This window comes from Panicum virgatum, chromosome 8K (assembly GCF_016808335.1).
Source record: "Panicum virgatum strain AP13 chromosome 8K, P.virgatum_v5, whole genome shotgun sequence".
NCBI lineage: Eukaryota > Viridiplantae > Streptophyta > Magnoliopsida > Poales > Poaceae > Panicum > Panicum virgatum.
In genome coordinates, this window is record NC_053143.1 from 43,717,780 (window position 1) to 43,733,272 (window position 15,493).

At 49.3% G+C, this 15,493-nt stretch overlaps 1 pseudogene; it reads left to right on the forward strand.

Moving 5' to 3' along the window:
- Positions 1 to 12,586: 12,586 nt before the first annotated feature.
- LOC120645792 lies at positions 12,587 to 14,640 on the forward strand (annotated as a pseudogene).
- Positions 14,641 to 15,493: the final 853 nt, after the last annotated feature.

The window sequence follows — 15,493 nt, forward strand, 5'->3', positions numbered from 1 at the left end:
TTTTGATTTGATCCCCTTGTAGATTAAATCATGTTTTCTAGCTTCAAATGGGTGAGCTTGCAATGCCAGAGGTTGAAGATGAGACAAGAGCCATCTGATGGAGATCCGATGGCTGTCGCAGGTGCTGAGATAAATAGGCATCCTTTTTCATTTTCAGAAGGTGTTTATAAAATACATGTGTACTTGAATTTCTGCTTACAATAGTTGAGATGCATTTGTATAATCCAATATATATGATTGTTATACCTCAACCAAATACATGTGTACTTGAATTTCTGCTTACAATGCCTTGCTGAGAGATAGAGCATGAACAGAACGAAGTAGCTTGCTCAATATATGTTGTTAGTTTGCTGCATAATCTGGCCTGCTTGTGGTCATCAAATTTTTACAGATACATCCTTCTAATTTGGTTCATGGTGGTGCGAGCGAGACAGTAGTAGAGATTAATATAAATAGATCAGAAAGCAACTCATGGTTGACTACTTGTACTTTGAACTTTTATGCTTGTACTAGCATCTGTTAATATGCATAGGATGATCCTTAGTGTGTTACAATTTGATACACTTGCTTGATGTTTCTGTAATGGTCTCAGGGCACATCTTATTGCATATGATGTGTAAAAACAATATCTTAACCACATCTCAGACCAAGTTGAAAGCGAGTTGTTTGGATCTGATATCGTATCTTGGTTTGATTAATTTTTAAAGAACTATGTAAAAGTCTTTTTATGGATATCATTAAATTTGAAAATATTATGTATTGTCCATACTCTATGTATTGCTATAATTTGTATGCCGCCCATAGCAATGCACGGGCACGAACCTAGTATACGTAAAAAAAGAAAAAAAACAGGGTTTTTTGGGTCACTTTGCCGTGTGCCAGGGCCATGACACACGGCAAAGTGACCATATGGGCCGGCCTAGGAAAGAATTTTGCCGTCTACCATGGGCACGGCACACGGCAAAGTGACCAGGCTTAGGCTTCGCCGTGTGCCACGGGCGCGGCACACGGCGAAGCATGGGTGTTTGCCATGTGCCAGACTCATGGCACACGGCGAAGCTGCGCTGCCGCCGGGCCCATCCCACCGGGTTTGCCGTGTGCCTCCTTGGCTGACACACGGCAAAGCCAACATCTTCGTCTTGTGCCGTAGGTCTTGGCACATGGAGAATTCCTTCCAACGCTGTCAACATAACGTCACGCCGTCTGCTCACTTTTTTTCGCCGTGTGCCTGGAAAAAACACACGGCGAAGTTGTTTGCCGTGTGCCCGAGAAATGGCATACGGCAAACTCAGTCTTTGCCGTGCCAGTGGCTGCCGTCAGCGGTTTGCCGTCGGCCAACGACGGCGAAGCATTTGCCATGTGCCTAGAAGGCTTCGGCGTGTGCCTGTGGCACACGACGAAGTCTTGATCTCCCGTAGTGTTGGGAGGGGGTGTGAAGACTAGCAGCGTTGAGAAGAGATGGGAATAGGAGAGAAACGGAGGGGAGGGAGGAGCAGTCTGTAAGCAGGAGGAGAACTCGCGCTGTATAAGATTTTTGACGCTAAAGTTTAACACTCAACTTTAGCTCTTCCAAAGTACAGACCCTATGTTTGAGTTGTCAAACCTGATTGAATGGTTGAACGGATAAGAGTATGAGAACCACTTGGCTTGTGCAACGGTCAATAAATGGTAGCATGTATAATTGCTTTTTATTTAGCAGCATGGAGACATGCAAGGCATGAATAAACTACCATACGCAGATCATGTGTACATTTTCTCAAAAAAAAAAGATCATGTGTGCATAAACGGGCAGGTTATGAAGGATATACTAGACCTTTTACTATTATTATCAATCTGTCTGAGAAAATTTAGATGTAGTTATACTCTCTCCGTTCCAAATTATAGGTCGTTTTGACATTTAGGTGCATAGTGTTTGCTATGTATCTAGACAATAATAGTGTTTGTTATCTAGATACATTCTAGACAATAATAGTGTTTGTTATCTAGATACATAGCAAATACTATGCATATAGAAATGACGAAATAACCTATTCAGAATGGGGGGGATCTTGGAACGGAAGCACCATGAAACCGATCAGTCATTTCCCACCACTAGACATGGAACATATATAACACCCTAGGCGCGTTTAAGTGCTAAACAAGAACTCATAAATATAGCATCAAGCATCAATGACCAAAAAAATTGAAAACAAATGCATCTTATTATGTATGCATGTATGTGTATGTATGTTTGTATGTGCATGTGTATGTGTGCAGATGTGCTTAGTATAGGGTGTCTTGGTAAATTTTTCATACTTGATTTGGCATGACCTGTAAAATGTACTAAAATATCCCTCTTGAAGTGCTCTACGAATTGCTATAAGTCTGATTCAAAATTTAAAAAATTCACATGGGATGACAAGTAATCAAAATCATAGTAGTCTTAAATTTCAAATAACTTTTAAACTATTGCTCCAACGAACATTTGCCTAAAATAAAAGTTGTGGCTTTCAAAATTCTATACAACTTTTATGTTGAAAATTTTTCATGTTCAATTGAAAATTTTGAAAAAAAAATAAAGTCAAATGGTGTCAACTGGCCTTCTCTCTCTTTCTCTCTCCCAATCCTCTCCTATTTCTCACCCGACCATGGCAGCACGCTGGCGACACCTGGCCAGCGATGCCTGCCGGCGCTAGGCGCCAAGACAGTGGCAGCCTGCGCTCCCCGACCGGGTGTCGACCAGCTGCCCTATGCTCCCTCCCCTCCCCCATGCTTGTGAGAGCCCGCCAGCTCGCGCATGCCATGCGGCCGGCGCTTCCTGCCGCCACGCCACGCCAAAGCCTCTCAGCGCTCCCATGCCCGGCAGACTGTAAGGATCACCGGGGTGTCCGACCCTAGAGGGGGAGGGGGTGAATAGGGTCGCTAATCGCTTTTTAACTTAGGGCTCAAACTACTTGCATAAGATAAACCTAACACGTCCTATACAAGCTAGTTATGACTAAGGTTTATCTTTGCTATTCTCTACTTACCCCAAAAAACTTGCAACCTATAACCAATCCTAATCAAACTAACTAGGAAAGTAGAGGCACGCAAGGTAGAGTAAATGCGGAAACGTAATATGGTAAGTAAAGAGGTAAGTGCAAGAGGGATGCAAACTCCCGAGTAGACACGGTCATGTAACATGGTTCGGCACAAACGCCTACGTCCACGGGACACCGAGGCTCTTCCGATCACCGTCTTGCACTACGCCACCAAGGCGATGCCGGCAAGCAAAGGCGAGTGCCCACAAGACACCGAGTCTCGTGCACCGCCACCGTCTCTCTCGGTCACCCAGCCGAAATCCACTACGGAGCTTCTCCACCAAGGAGGGGGTCTCCTCTTCCCCCGCACAAAGTGTCGTTGCCACTCCACACCAAGTCGGAGGGTCACACAACGGATCACAAGGATTGCTTGCCGCAGCAAACTTCTCTCAAGGGAGCTCTCGCAAGAACTAATCCCTATTACAAGCACTAAGCACTCTCACAAGTGTGCTTAAGCCTATATGATGTACAATGAAGCTCTATGGTGGTTGTAGATGATCTTTGGCTCTTGTATACTTCCTTAGTCTCCAGCAACCTCAAATGAGCCTTGGGGTGGCATATATATAGCCCAACCCTCCAAACTAGCCGTTGGGAAAAAGGCTGACGAAATCCCTTAACGCCGGTTAAACCGGTGAGTGTATTTTCCCAGCAACTAGCCGTTACAATCTTCCAACGGCTATTTGATCAATCGACCGACGCTCTCAAAATTAACGTCGGTTTAACCGGTGAGTGCAAGCTCAGAACCCCCCCCCCCCCCCCCCGAAAAATGGAGTCTCTGGACAACTGCACCGACGCTCACTTTTTCTTTATCGTCGGTTTAACCGGTGCCTCTGGGTCAGTCTTCACTTCAAGTTATTGCACCGACGAGTTGTCTTCAGGCATCGTCGGTTCAACCGGCACAAAACCCTAGTCAGCTTTCTGGGTCCATTGCACCGATGAGTACAATTTGCCTAACGTCGGTTTAACCGGTGCCTAACGTCGGTTTAACCGGTGATAGCAAAATGTCTCTGTCTTGTTCATTTTGACTTGAATTTCTTCACGGTCTCTTCAATTCTTGTCCCTTGGACCGAAGAGGTTTCAGGGCGCTGCTAACTTCTCTTTGTCATCACTTGAACCTAAAAGCCTGAGAATGGTCATCTTAACAATCATATTAGTTCAAGTGTTGTGTTGTCTATATCAATCACCAAAACATTATATTAAAATATGGCATGAGAGGCCATTTTCGCTACACAGACCCGCTGTGGCAGCTGCCTGGCCAACCCGCGGTCGTGCACTTGCCCCCTCGGCCATGGCAAATCCTCCCTCACCAGTGGTAGTGCGCCATGCGCCTAGCGATGCCCGACAGCCGCTCGATGATGGCGCCGAGCTTGCCGCGTCCCTGTCCACCGTCCCAACTGCCCTATGGCCTAACTCATCCTCCGTCTCCCTCAATGCCTATAAAAGGCTATGCGCGCCTTCCAGCTTGTGCACGAGCTTGCTGACCCGCCATGACCGCTGCCGCCTAGAGCTCCACCGCATCCCATCCTCCGGCCATCCAATGCCCGAGCAGACCCCACGGCCACCTTCCCCTCGAACCCCTGAAGCATCAGGGCCCGACCCCTTCTCCGCCCTCCCTTGTCAGAACACCGCCAGAGCACCACCCCCACCACTGCCATCCACTATCCCCGTTGCCAGCCCAACTCTAGCCACCCCAGCAGAAACGACCCGGTTCCCGAAAAGGAGAACCCGACTCCTTGTATCGTCGTGATAGTCCCTGGATCAGTAGCTATCACATACAGAACTCATTTCAATTACACATCTCAGTCATACTTCACGATAAAACACAACAAGGGTTTAATTATTACATAATCCAGTGGATTGTAGTACGAAAACTTCTGATACAAGCCCATTGGGCTAAAGGAAACAAATAGAACACGAAAGCGGTAGCTAGACTTCTAGGCATCCTCCATCTTGATGTCCTTCCTCCACAGGCAAACTTGAGCGAAGCACGAGTCGTCCTTATTTTCTCCATCAACGTCCTCATTGATCTTCGAGTCGGATCCTGCATCTACCAAACTATCCCCGAGGACGGGATATGTTCACGTCACCATCCGCATGCAAGTTTTAAGTGGATGCATTATAGTATAAAGAATAGCCAATGGATAGGCTGGAGTTTCCTATGCAAGCAGCAAGCAATATATATAAGTCATCCATAACACCTCAACGCGGGCCATTCCGGCATCCCGGACTCCCGGTCATACTATCTTCCGCTATGAAACAACCCATCCCAAATTTGGTACGAGAACACCCGCTCCTCGCACCTCAACTGCTATCCGAGCAGGAAAAGTAGACTAGAGGGAGGTAAAAAAATATCAAGGCACACTAATTAATGGAAGTAACAGAAGAGTAGGGATGTACATGACCGAATACGCAGCTATACATATAGATTTCACCCTGCAGGGGTTGTACACCTGGACCCACTCGAATCATCGCCAGTCAGTGGCCAACCAACTGACGTTGAGACACCGGTCTACTAAGAACAAGAACTAGCAGCTATGGTACCATCCTGCTTTCCCGGGTTTGGGCACGGCCTCTCGCAAGAGGTCACCCCGGGACTGTGAAGCCATCTAGAATAGGATCCAAACGAATCCCGCTAGTCGGGGAACGCCAGGTCAACACCTGCTTCCCCTACACTGAACTACATCCACCTACAGGATTGGTACCACACTTACTAGCCTCGAACCAGAGCCACCCGCATAGTGGATAAGTGGTGTGCATGCTCACAAAGTCCCACTAATCATAGTTACCCCAACCGGTTCCTTATATGCCGGGGCAAGCATCTCCTCGTACAGTCCTTCGCAGAGGTTCGCCAAAGGCACCCATAACAAGCATCGCCTCTCCATAAGCACCAACAACGGGTATGCCTCTTCTAAACCCTGCACCCGCCACAGGTGCTCCTTAGGATGTGCCCAAACGCTCATCCCCAGCAGTCGCTCACCCCCAGCTAAAAGCCCTAATCGCCAACTCCTCATATATGGTGGATCTTCACTCACGCCAAGACTATCATATCACGAGAATCCCACACATACACATGCAAGCATATCAACCATTCAACATGGTTTATAATAGGAGTTCAAGGAATTAAGGCACACAAATGGCTATGCAGGTTCATCTCATAACAGTAATAAAGCAATAGCAGATCTAGCAAGCAATGCCTAATAGGTAATCAATTCATAGATGGGCGTGAACTTGGGACTTCTTGTAGTCGTTCTAGGCCTTCAGAGACTTCTCGTAGTCCGGGACGTCCTCCTGGGTCTCCTAAGTGTCTGAGGCGTCGATCAGCTCCTCCTCACTAGAAGCCAATTCATAGTTACGTATTACTATAGAGGCCAAAGTGCAAGAGTGCACAAAAGTAACCAAATAAGATCTAAATCACAACAAAACCTACGGGTAGATCATAATTTTATAATTTTTGGAGGTCCGGTTAATTTATTATGAATTTTTGAAGCTTAAATCTATTTCTAAAATTAATAAATCATTTTTGAAAAAATAAAAACACACAGGCTAACACGTGGCAGCGCCAGGGGGCACCACGTGTCATGCTGATGTCAGCACTTGCTGACGTCAGCATTGATTGGTCAACGATGGCTGATGCTGATGTCAGCGTTGATTGGTCAATGTTGACCAAGTCAATGGTCAACATCTAGTCAGCGGGGTCCACGGGTTAGTGGCCCCACCAGTCAGCGTCACTCAGAGACTTACGTGTGGGACCCACATGTCAGGCTAGGCTCAAAGGTGAATGGGCCGGCTCGGCTTGGCAGAACGGCTCGGCCCACGGCTCCACAGGCCGGCTCGAGTTACGGCTTGACAGGCCAGAAACGAATGGGCCACAGCCCAGTTCTGCTTTCCTCTCTCTCACACACTCTCTCTCTTACTTATGGCTGGGACCTGCGGATCAGTGCCTCCTCCTTCCACTGACAATTGGGCCCCACGTGTCAGCGGAAAGGCAGATCCTGTGTGGTTCAGGGCGGATCCCATGCGGTAGGTGCACGTGTGGCCAAAGTGTGGGCAGCAGCTGTGTGAAGGTGGGGAAGTGCCCCGTGCATGTTCGATGGAAGGTCCAAGGGACCTAGGTGCGCTGCGCGCGCGTCGCCACAGTGGCGGCGTGGCCGCATTTGCACGCAGCAGGGCCACAACGAGGCCGGCGAGGCGAGGGCGAGCCAGGGCTGGTCGGGTTTGTGCCCGACACGGCGGTGGTGAGGCCACGGCACGCTGGCGGCGGAGGTCTGTGTGTGGCTCGCGGCACAAGCGCGGCGGAGCAAGGCAGGTCAGGTCTGCGTCATGGCGAGGCCGAAGCCTGGGCCTCGCGATGGGTTTGGGTTCGGTCCACAGTGGCACAACGCGTTCGCTCGGCCACCGCCCACGGGACGACCGTGGCGAGGCTGGGCGGCGTTGCGGTGCGGCTGATGGTGGCGCCACGGCGGTGCAGCGCGTCGACGAGGCGACGACGGGGCGACACGATGCACAGGCATGGTCGCGTACGGACGAACAGGCCAAAAGGCATGGCCTTGGCCCATCAAGACGCCGGCGGCGGCAGCACGACGAAGCCATGGTGCGTCGGAACGGCGACCGCAGCGAGGCAAGGACCCTCACGCGCAAGGTCTGGGCATTCCAGACCCATGGCGCATGCGAGGCATGCGCGCGCGTGGGGACCTTCATCCCGGGCCTGCGGCGACGACGCGGCGGTGGAATGGAGACGGCTAGGCGGTGGCTCCTGCACAAGAGTAGGATAGGGATTCCTACTTCTCTTCTACGGGAGGTTCCTCGGCACGGCGGCCGGACAGCAAGATAGGGGACGGGAGCAGTGGACGGAGGACGGCAGCTCACCGGTCGGGATCGGAGGCGCGGTGCTTGGTGCCGTGGTGAGGTCACGCGGGTGAGGTCGTGGCCGTGCAATGCCGCGTGGGTACGTCGCTGTCGTGGATCGATTGCGGCGTAGGGAAGCTTCGGCGGCGGCAACCTCTGGCGGTGGCGGCGTCTTTCTCGCGCTCCAGCTGCTTCTCTCCTTCTTCCTCGGCTCTGAGCGAACCTCCTCCTTTGCTTCTCCTCTTCTCCCTCCCTTTCTTCCCCTACTCCTTCCCCCTCCTCTGTTCCTCGGTGGCGGCGGCGGAAAGGAAAAGCACCGAGGCTAGGGTTCGCGGCCGATTGGGGCTTTATAGGCGACGCTCTAGGGTTTGCGAGGCCATGGCACGCCGGATTTTGGTGTTCGGGATGGGACGCGTGGCGCACGTCCACATGGCTCATGAGCGGGTGGGTGCGCGGCGTGGCGTCGTGGCCGACAGGGGAGGCGCGGGTGGTTGCGAGCCCGTGTTGCGGAGAGGGGACAAGCGCGCGCCGGGGCAGCGCTGACGCGAGCAAGGCAGAGTGGCGCCGGCATGAAAGGTGGGGCTCGGAGACGGTCGTCGGTGTAAAGCAGACAGACAGGCGAGAGAAGGGAGAAAGGGGAACAGGTGCCCCTGACGAGTGGGACCCACTCGTCAGCGACTGCGGCGGAAAGAAGGGTGAGGCAGGTATTGGGTCGGCGATGAGTTGGGCTGCGCGGTGATGGGCTGGTGAAGGCCGAAATGGGCTGGATCGGGGCGGGATGAGGCTGTTGCGGTGCTGGGCCGGAACGGGCGAGCGGGGGCGCGCACGGATTGGGCCGGTTGAGGCCGATCTGGCCGGAACAGGCCGTCGGGGTGAGGTTTTTGTCCTTGGGTTTGGGCTCGGGTATGTTAAAGTGCTGGGCTGGTTTAGGTCTGTTAGAGTTGGCATTTGAACTTAATTTGATTGGCGCAAATCAAATTAAGTTCCACACAATTCACACCAAAACATTCAAACCAAATTTAAATCAAGGTAGATTCATAAAATACCCAAAACTCCAAATACTCACACTAACAAATTATCCTTATATTTGTTTTAGTTTTAATCTCTAAGAATTTGAGACGGGAGATGAATCAACCTTATATTATTCTACCTATTATCACTTGCACACAAAAAGTTTTTGAAAATTCATATTTTTGCTATATAACATTCTGTGAAAATTACGGGATGTTACACCAGCCCCAACCAAGCATGTCCAAAGGTAGCCCATGTCCCTCCTGCCTCCCCACCCCTACCTCACCGCTGGCAAGCCTCGCCGTCACCAGAATCCGTGTTTTCCCACTGCAGATCTGGCCGAGGGCCACATTGTCATCAAAGTTTCGGTTGTAGGGTCTGTTACACAAAAATCCGAGGGCCTATCTATAAAAGCTAAAGTTCAACCCCTATTTCAAAGCTGCCAATTTGTAAAATTGATATAAAACCTTACAAAAATCATAAAAATACAAACTAGAATTTGTATATTTCCTTGCGACAAGATCTAAAACTCTGGTCACAAGCCTTTTTATGATATTTCCTTGCGACTAGATCTTGTTCTATGCATTTTGTTTGGTGTATTTATTCATGATGTTATACACATATGCTGAGCTTAAATCTTTTACAGTAGTGTTACCATGACACAATGAATATATAGGACGAGTTTGGAACCTTTTTTTTTTGGTTCGTCTAGCATGCTCATTTGATTTGTCCATGAATAAATGCATTAAATCATTATAAATAGTTCCTGTGCTTAGAAAAATACGAGATTTATACCAGAGACTATATTTGGGTAGTTGTTCATTGTGTAAAAATTTTGAAGTCAATACTCAAAGTATAACAGCAACTAAAAATGAATCTTTGCAGGGGTGGATCTGTATTGTTTATTATCATGTGCTCTGTTACTTGTATAATAAACTCTAAAAAATTCATAGTAGGATCACATTGTGTTTATTAGTGATGTGTAAAGTTTTGAGTACCAGTACCTGCTTGGTCTGCTCTAAATAAATAGATCTATATTCTAGCAGTAGGGTGTTACTTTATTTTTCTTGATTAATCTGCTACATAAAAAGATCTGAAATCTTTATAGTAAGCTTGTCAAGTAGAATTGTTCCCTGAATAAAAATTTCAGCACCAGAAGCTTTATCCAACTTCAGTTAAGAGCATCACATGATTGTCTTATAATCATTTTGAAAATATGAAATTTTCCGCATGTTGATAAAGTCATAAAAACACCACACAATTAGTAAAATTAATTACTACTCCATAAATGATTGCCCAATAAAATATGATTAAAATGTTTAACCAATCAAACATGAGTTTGTTGGATTATAATTTTATAATGAAATGTTATTTTTATTGTTTCTTTCATCACAACTCATGCATGTACATTTCACATAGATACAACTGCTCTCGCTGACACAACATACGAGCTGATCCCCGAGCCTGAGAGTGAGCAGTGCGAAGCTTATCTTAATCTAACTGAATTTGTTGAAGACCTGAACCAAAGTTCAGAAGAGCCCAATGCTAGCTTTTGCTCAGGAAGGCAAGACTCGAAGCATAACCCCTATTTTCAACTTATGCATGTGTTATTTATATAGGGTATTGTGCATTAAGTTTGTAGGAGTTGACTGAAACCCTAGTTGCATGATCTTAGGTACCTATGATATGAACACTAGTATGTGTAGGTCGCTAGATTGCTATGCTAATAGGAATGCGGTAAAAGCCGAGTGATTATCTGTCACTCACGAGATATAGGAGTTGCTTGTTTACTTATATTGGAATCATAAGATCCACAGGCGGGGCTTGGTACCATATTTCTATTGATGATTGATTCCCCGTCTATATAGTGAAAATGGCTAAGGCCGCGGTGTGTGGTGGTGGTGTTTAAGTTTTTTTTAACGTACTAACCACATGCCTAGAATACGGTAATCGATAAGCTGAGTACCTAATTGAACCAGTGAGTGGACTTCATGCTCACCTTCTTGACTTCGTTCCGATGGGCACATGGTGAGTGCAGAGCAAGGCTCTGTACTCGAGGGTGGTGGCCTTGTTCCATGAAACAGGAATTGATGGGAAAAGTTGCTCGTGTGACTATGGAAGTAACCACGTGATGTGTGATTGGGTCTGCCTTGCAAGGTTAAGAAATTTGATTTGAATCATCCGCTTCTCACGGCCATTGAGACTGCTTGACTGTTTTACCACATAGAGTAAGAAGAGGAATGATGATGCTGATGATGATGATTAATATTGATGTATGTTTAATTTAATTCAACCATGTGTGACTTGGATTGTTGCTTACGTAGAATGATTAATCAAATTAGAACTTGATGCTAAAACTTGAAAGCAAGGACCCATATTTAGATGCTTTTTGGCAAAAACAACACCTCAAGTGAAAGCCTTGCATATTTAGAAGTCGGCTAAATATATTCCACTAGTCGGGTAAGCTTTGTTGATTATTAGTATACTCAGCCTTACTTATTGTTTTGTTTTCAAGCGAGACCTTTGAAGACATGGTTGCTAGTTTGACTTGGTCGTGTACACTTCCTCCTGGTTGGTCGGTGGAATGGGATGCATCCCCGGCCAACAATATGACCGTGCTGAGTAATGGCATGTACGTGTTTTATTGTGGCATCTTGTATCATTGTTAGAACCACTACTACAGAACATACCTTTGTTCCAGGCCATTTGTCCCGGTTGCCTTTGGGCCCGGGACAATAGGTGGCTTTTGTCCCGGGTCCAACGGCTAGCCGGGCTAGCGGGGGGGACAGGGGCCTTTTGTCTCGGTTGGAGGCACCAACCCGGACAAAAGGTTCCCTGTTTGTCCCAGTTGGTGGCTCCACCCGGGACAAAAGGCCCAACCCTTTTATCCCGGTTGGTAACACCAACCCGGACAAAAGGGTGACCCTTTTATCTCGGTTGGTGGCACCAACCCGGACAAAAAGGACCCTTTTGTCCCGGTTGGTGTTACCAACCCGGATAAAACGCCCCTCCACGTGACAGTTCAAAAGGAAGTTATTCTATACTGAGTCACATGTACTACTTAGGTGAGTTGGCAAGGAAATCATACACTAGACAAGAGGTCTTGGGATCGAATCCCGCGGGGTGCAAAAAAAAAATTTAGCATGTGGGACATTTTGTCCTGGTTCTGCCACCCGGGACAAAAGCCTCCAGCCTTTTGTCCCGGAAGGCGAATCCCGGTTCCAAAACCGGGACAAATGGCCCTATGAAACCGGGACAAAAGGCTGTTTTTGTAATAGTGAACTATCGCTTTATTTCTGCTGCACTATTTGAACTTTGAAATACTGGTTTTACAAATTCAAACTTGGCTTATAATAATAATTAATGTTGGACATGTAAAATTGTGGATTGTTGTAATCTTGTGGCTCACTTTCGAGCGGATATTTTGTATACTTTAATTTGTTTCCATCATGATTCAGTGGTTGCATCGAGATATTATCCGACAGTCTGTCAGATTACTCATTTTAAGTGTGTGTTAGGCCAGATTGGCTTGTTGGTGATGGTTAACATTTTTAAGCTGTATTAATTTAGGTGGTTCTGCCACAATATGCCTACACGCTCTCTCTCACTCTCTCTGTCTATATATACCCCCCATTAACCGTGGCATGGTACTCATCACAAGTTCGATCACCTTAGATCGCAATTGAGGGCGCTGCCATGGACCGAGGTGTCGTCACACATCACAAGCCATGCGGCCTCCAGACACTCCGGTGCCATCACCTCCCCCGTCATAACAAGAACAACGCCTGGCGACCATGGCGCCGCCTCTCGTGCAAGGCTGCAATCGACAGAATCGACCGCGGCGACGTTCTCCTCAGCGGGGCGGCAGCCGGCTTGGTGGCGACCCAGCGCCGTGACAGCGCGCTCGCAGCTCCAATCCTACCGCCGGACCTCGCCAGGTGCCGCCCCGTACGGCAGGACGTCGACATGAATTGCTGGCCGCCGTACTGCCCAACCACAGAAATCGTCGACTTCAAGGCGCCGCCGGCCTCGTTGCCGCTCCGCGTGCGCCGCCCCGCGCATCTGCTCGTGAACGACAGGGCCTACCTGGACAAGTACGAGAAGGCCGTGGCGCGGATGAAGGCGTTGCCGGACGACGACCCGCGCAGCTTCTCGCAGCAATGGCGAGTCCACTGCGCCTACTGCGAGGGCGCGTACCCTCAGACCGGTTACCCGGACCAACCATTACCAAGCCTGACCCGGACGACCCAGAGATCCAGATACACGGCTGCTGGCTCTTCTTGACGTGGCACAGGTGAGTTCGTTTGATCATCGCTGCGCGATCATGCATATCGCATCCATGGGTTGCTAGCTACTTGTAGAAACTAGTGTCCATCCATGTGTCGTCACTGTTTTAATTTGTGAGCGTTTCGATCCACTGCTAAATTATATATATGATGATTGATGGTAGTTGAGAAATTGGGCGCAGGTTGTACCTATATTTCCACGAAAGGATCCTCGGCAAGCTCATCGGCGACAAAAACTTTGCGCTGCCATTCTGGAACTGGGACGCGCCTGACGGCATGACGTTCCCGGCGATCTACACCAACGAGACCTCCCCGCTGTACAATAATAATCGCAACCCTAACGACCAGCCGCCGGCCACGGTGGACCTCGACTACAGTTGTAATGATGACGAGCCACTTCCAAGTGAAGAGCTCATCATTAGGAACCTCAACATCATGTACCGTCAGGTCAGTACGACTGCTTGCTTGCATATATACGTCCTGTTTGTTTGAGCGTGTACAAGCAGGTTGCATGCAGCTGTCGCGTCAGAATTGCTCTCTGATTAACACGAAAACATGCATGTACTCAGATGGTCTCTGGTGCAAAGACGCAGACACTGTTCTTTGGGCACCGCTACTGCCAGGGCGACAGGCCACGCCCGGGCGCTGGCACCATCGAGCTGCAGCCGCACAACCTAGTGCACGACTGGACGGGCGACCCGAGTCGGAATCACGGAGAGGACATGGGGGTCCTGGGTACCGCGGCGCGCGACCCCGTCTTCTTCGCGCACCACGGCAACATCGACCGCATGTGGTACATCAGGAGGAACTGTCTCCGCCCTGGCAACACCAACTTCACCGACTCCGACTGGCTAGACGCCAGATTCCTCTTCTATGACGAGGAGGCCCGGCTGGTCCGCGTCCGCGTCGGAGACTGCCTCGACACCAGGGCGCTGGGCTACACCTACCAGGATGTCGAGATCCCGTGGCTCAATGCCAGGCCGACCCCAGCGGCCGGCGGCTACCAGCTGGAGCCTGCCAACCGCCCCGCGGCCGCGCTCCCCAGGACCCCGCTGGGCGACACGACCGTGAGGGTGGAGGTGACGAGGGCGAGGACCTCGAGGGGAGCCGAGGAGAAGAGGAAGGAAGAGGAGGTGCTGGTCATCGAGGGGATCAGGATCGCCGACCCCAAGAGGTGCGTCAAGTTCGACGTGTTTGTGAACGCGCCGCGGGGCGGGGCCGCCGATGCGGCGGCGGTGCAGTGCGCGGGGAGCTTTGCGCTGACGCCGCACGCGATGGGGGGCTCCTTCGTGACGGCGGCGACGTTCGGCATCACCGAGCTGCTGGATGCCATCGGCGCTGACCAGGACAAGAAGGTCGTCGTGTCTATCGTGCCAAGGGCAGGCGGGGACACGGTGACCATCGGCGGCGTCGGCATCGACTATATACCGATTGAATGAGGTCGTCTCTTAAATAATTACCTCCAACGAGTTGTGGATATATAAATCTGGGCTTGTACTGTATTGCTGTGTCGTTTTTATTTCTTGTTTTGGATCGCGGAGTGTCTGGTACGCGTGTGCGTCGTGTGTCGAGTTTTCTGTAGGGTCATGTACGTGCATGTACAGACAGAATAAGAAGCACAATAGAGTCAGAAAATCCCTGCCTGTTCTTCGCAGCACAAAAACGTACGGTCTGGGTTTTCAGTGGCTTCGCCCTAAAAAAAAAGGTTTTCAGTGGCTTCCTGGCTGCTGCTGGCGGGCCCAAGCCTTTCTCTGCTTGAATCTCACGAACTTGGCATCGACCTGGCGTCACCTGGGCCTTCACACAGGCCGGGCTGAGGCAGCAGTGGGGGCACTAATTTGAGCCGACCTTTGGGGCCCTAGCGGTAGAAAATTGCGGTTTTTTTATTTTTTTATTTTATATTTCTGTTTTTTACAAAAATATATTTTCGAGTTGGAAATTTACAGAAATTTACAGAAATATACCATGGGCGGCAAGGGCTAATCTGCAAAAAAAAAGAAAAAAAAATTACGGACAGGTCCCTGGGAACCGGCCGCCCGGCTGGGGGGCGGCCAGCCCCCCTTTATATAAGGGTGTTGGCTGCCCCTCCTCCACATTTGCCTTGTTAAAAATTCAGAAAAAAGAAAAAAGAGGGAGGGAGGAAGAGGAGGGTGAGGGAGAGGCAAAGCGGCGAAGCCCTGTCAGACTTTCAAGCCGGCGACTTTAGGTAACTAAAATTTTTCCACGTTTTATAAATAGATTATGTTGTAATTATTTTTTTGAAACAGTAGATTACCAACCAGTTCAATTATT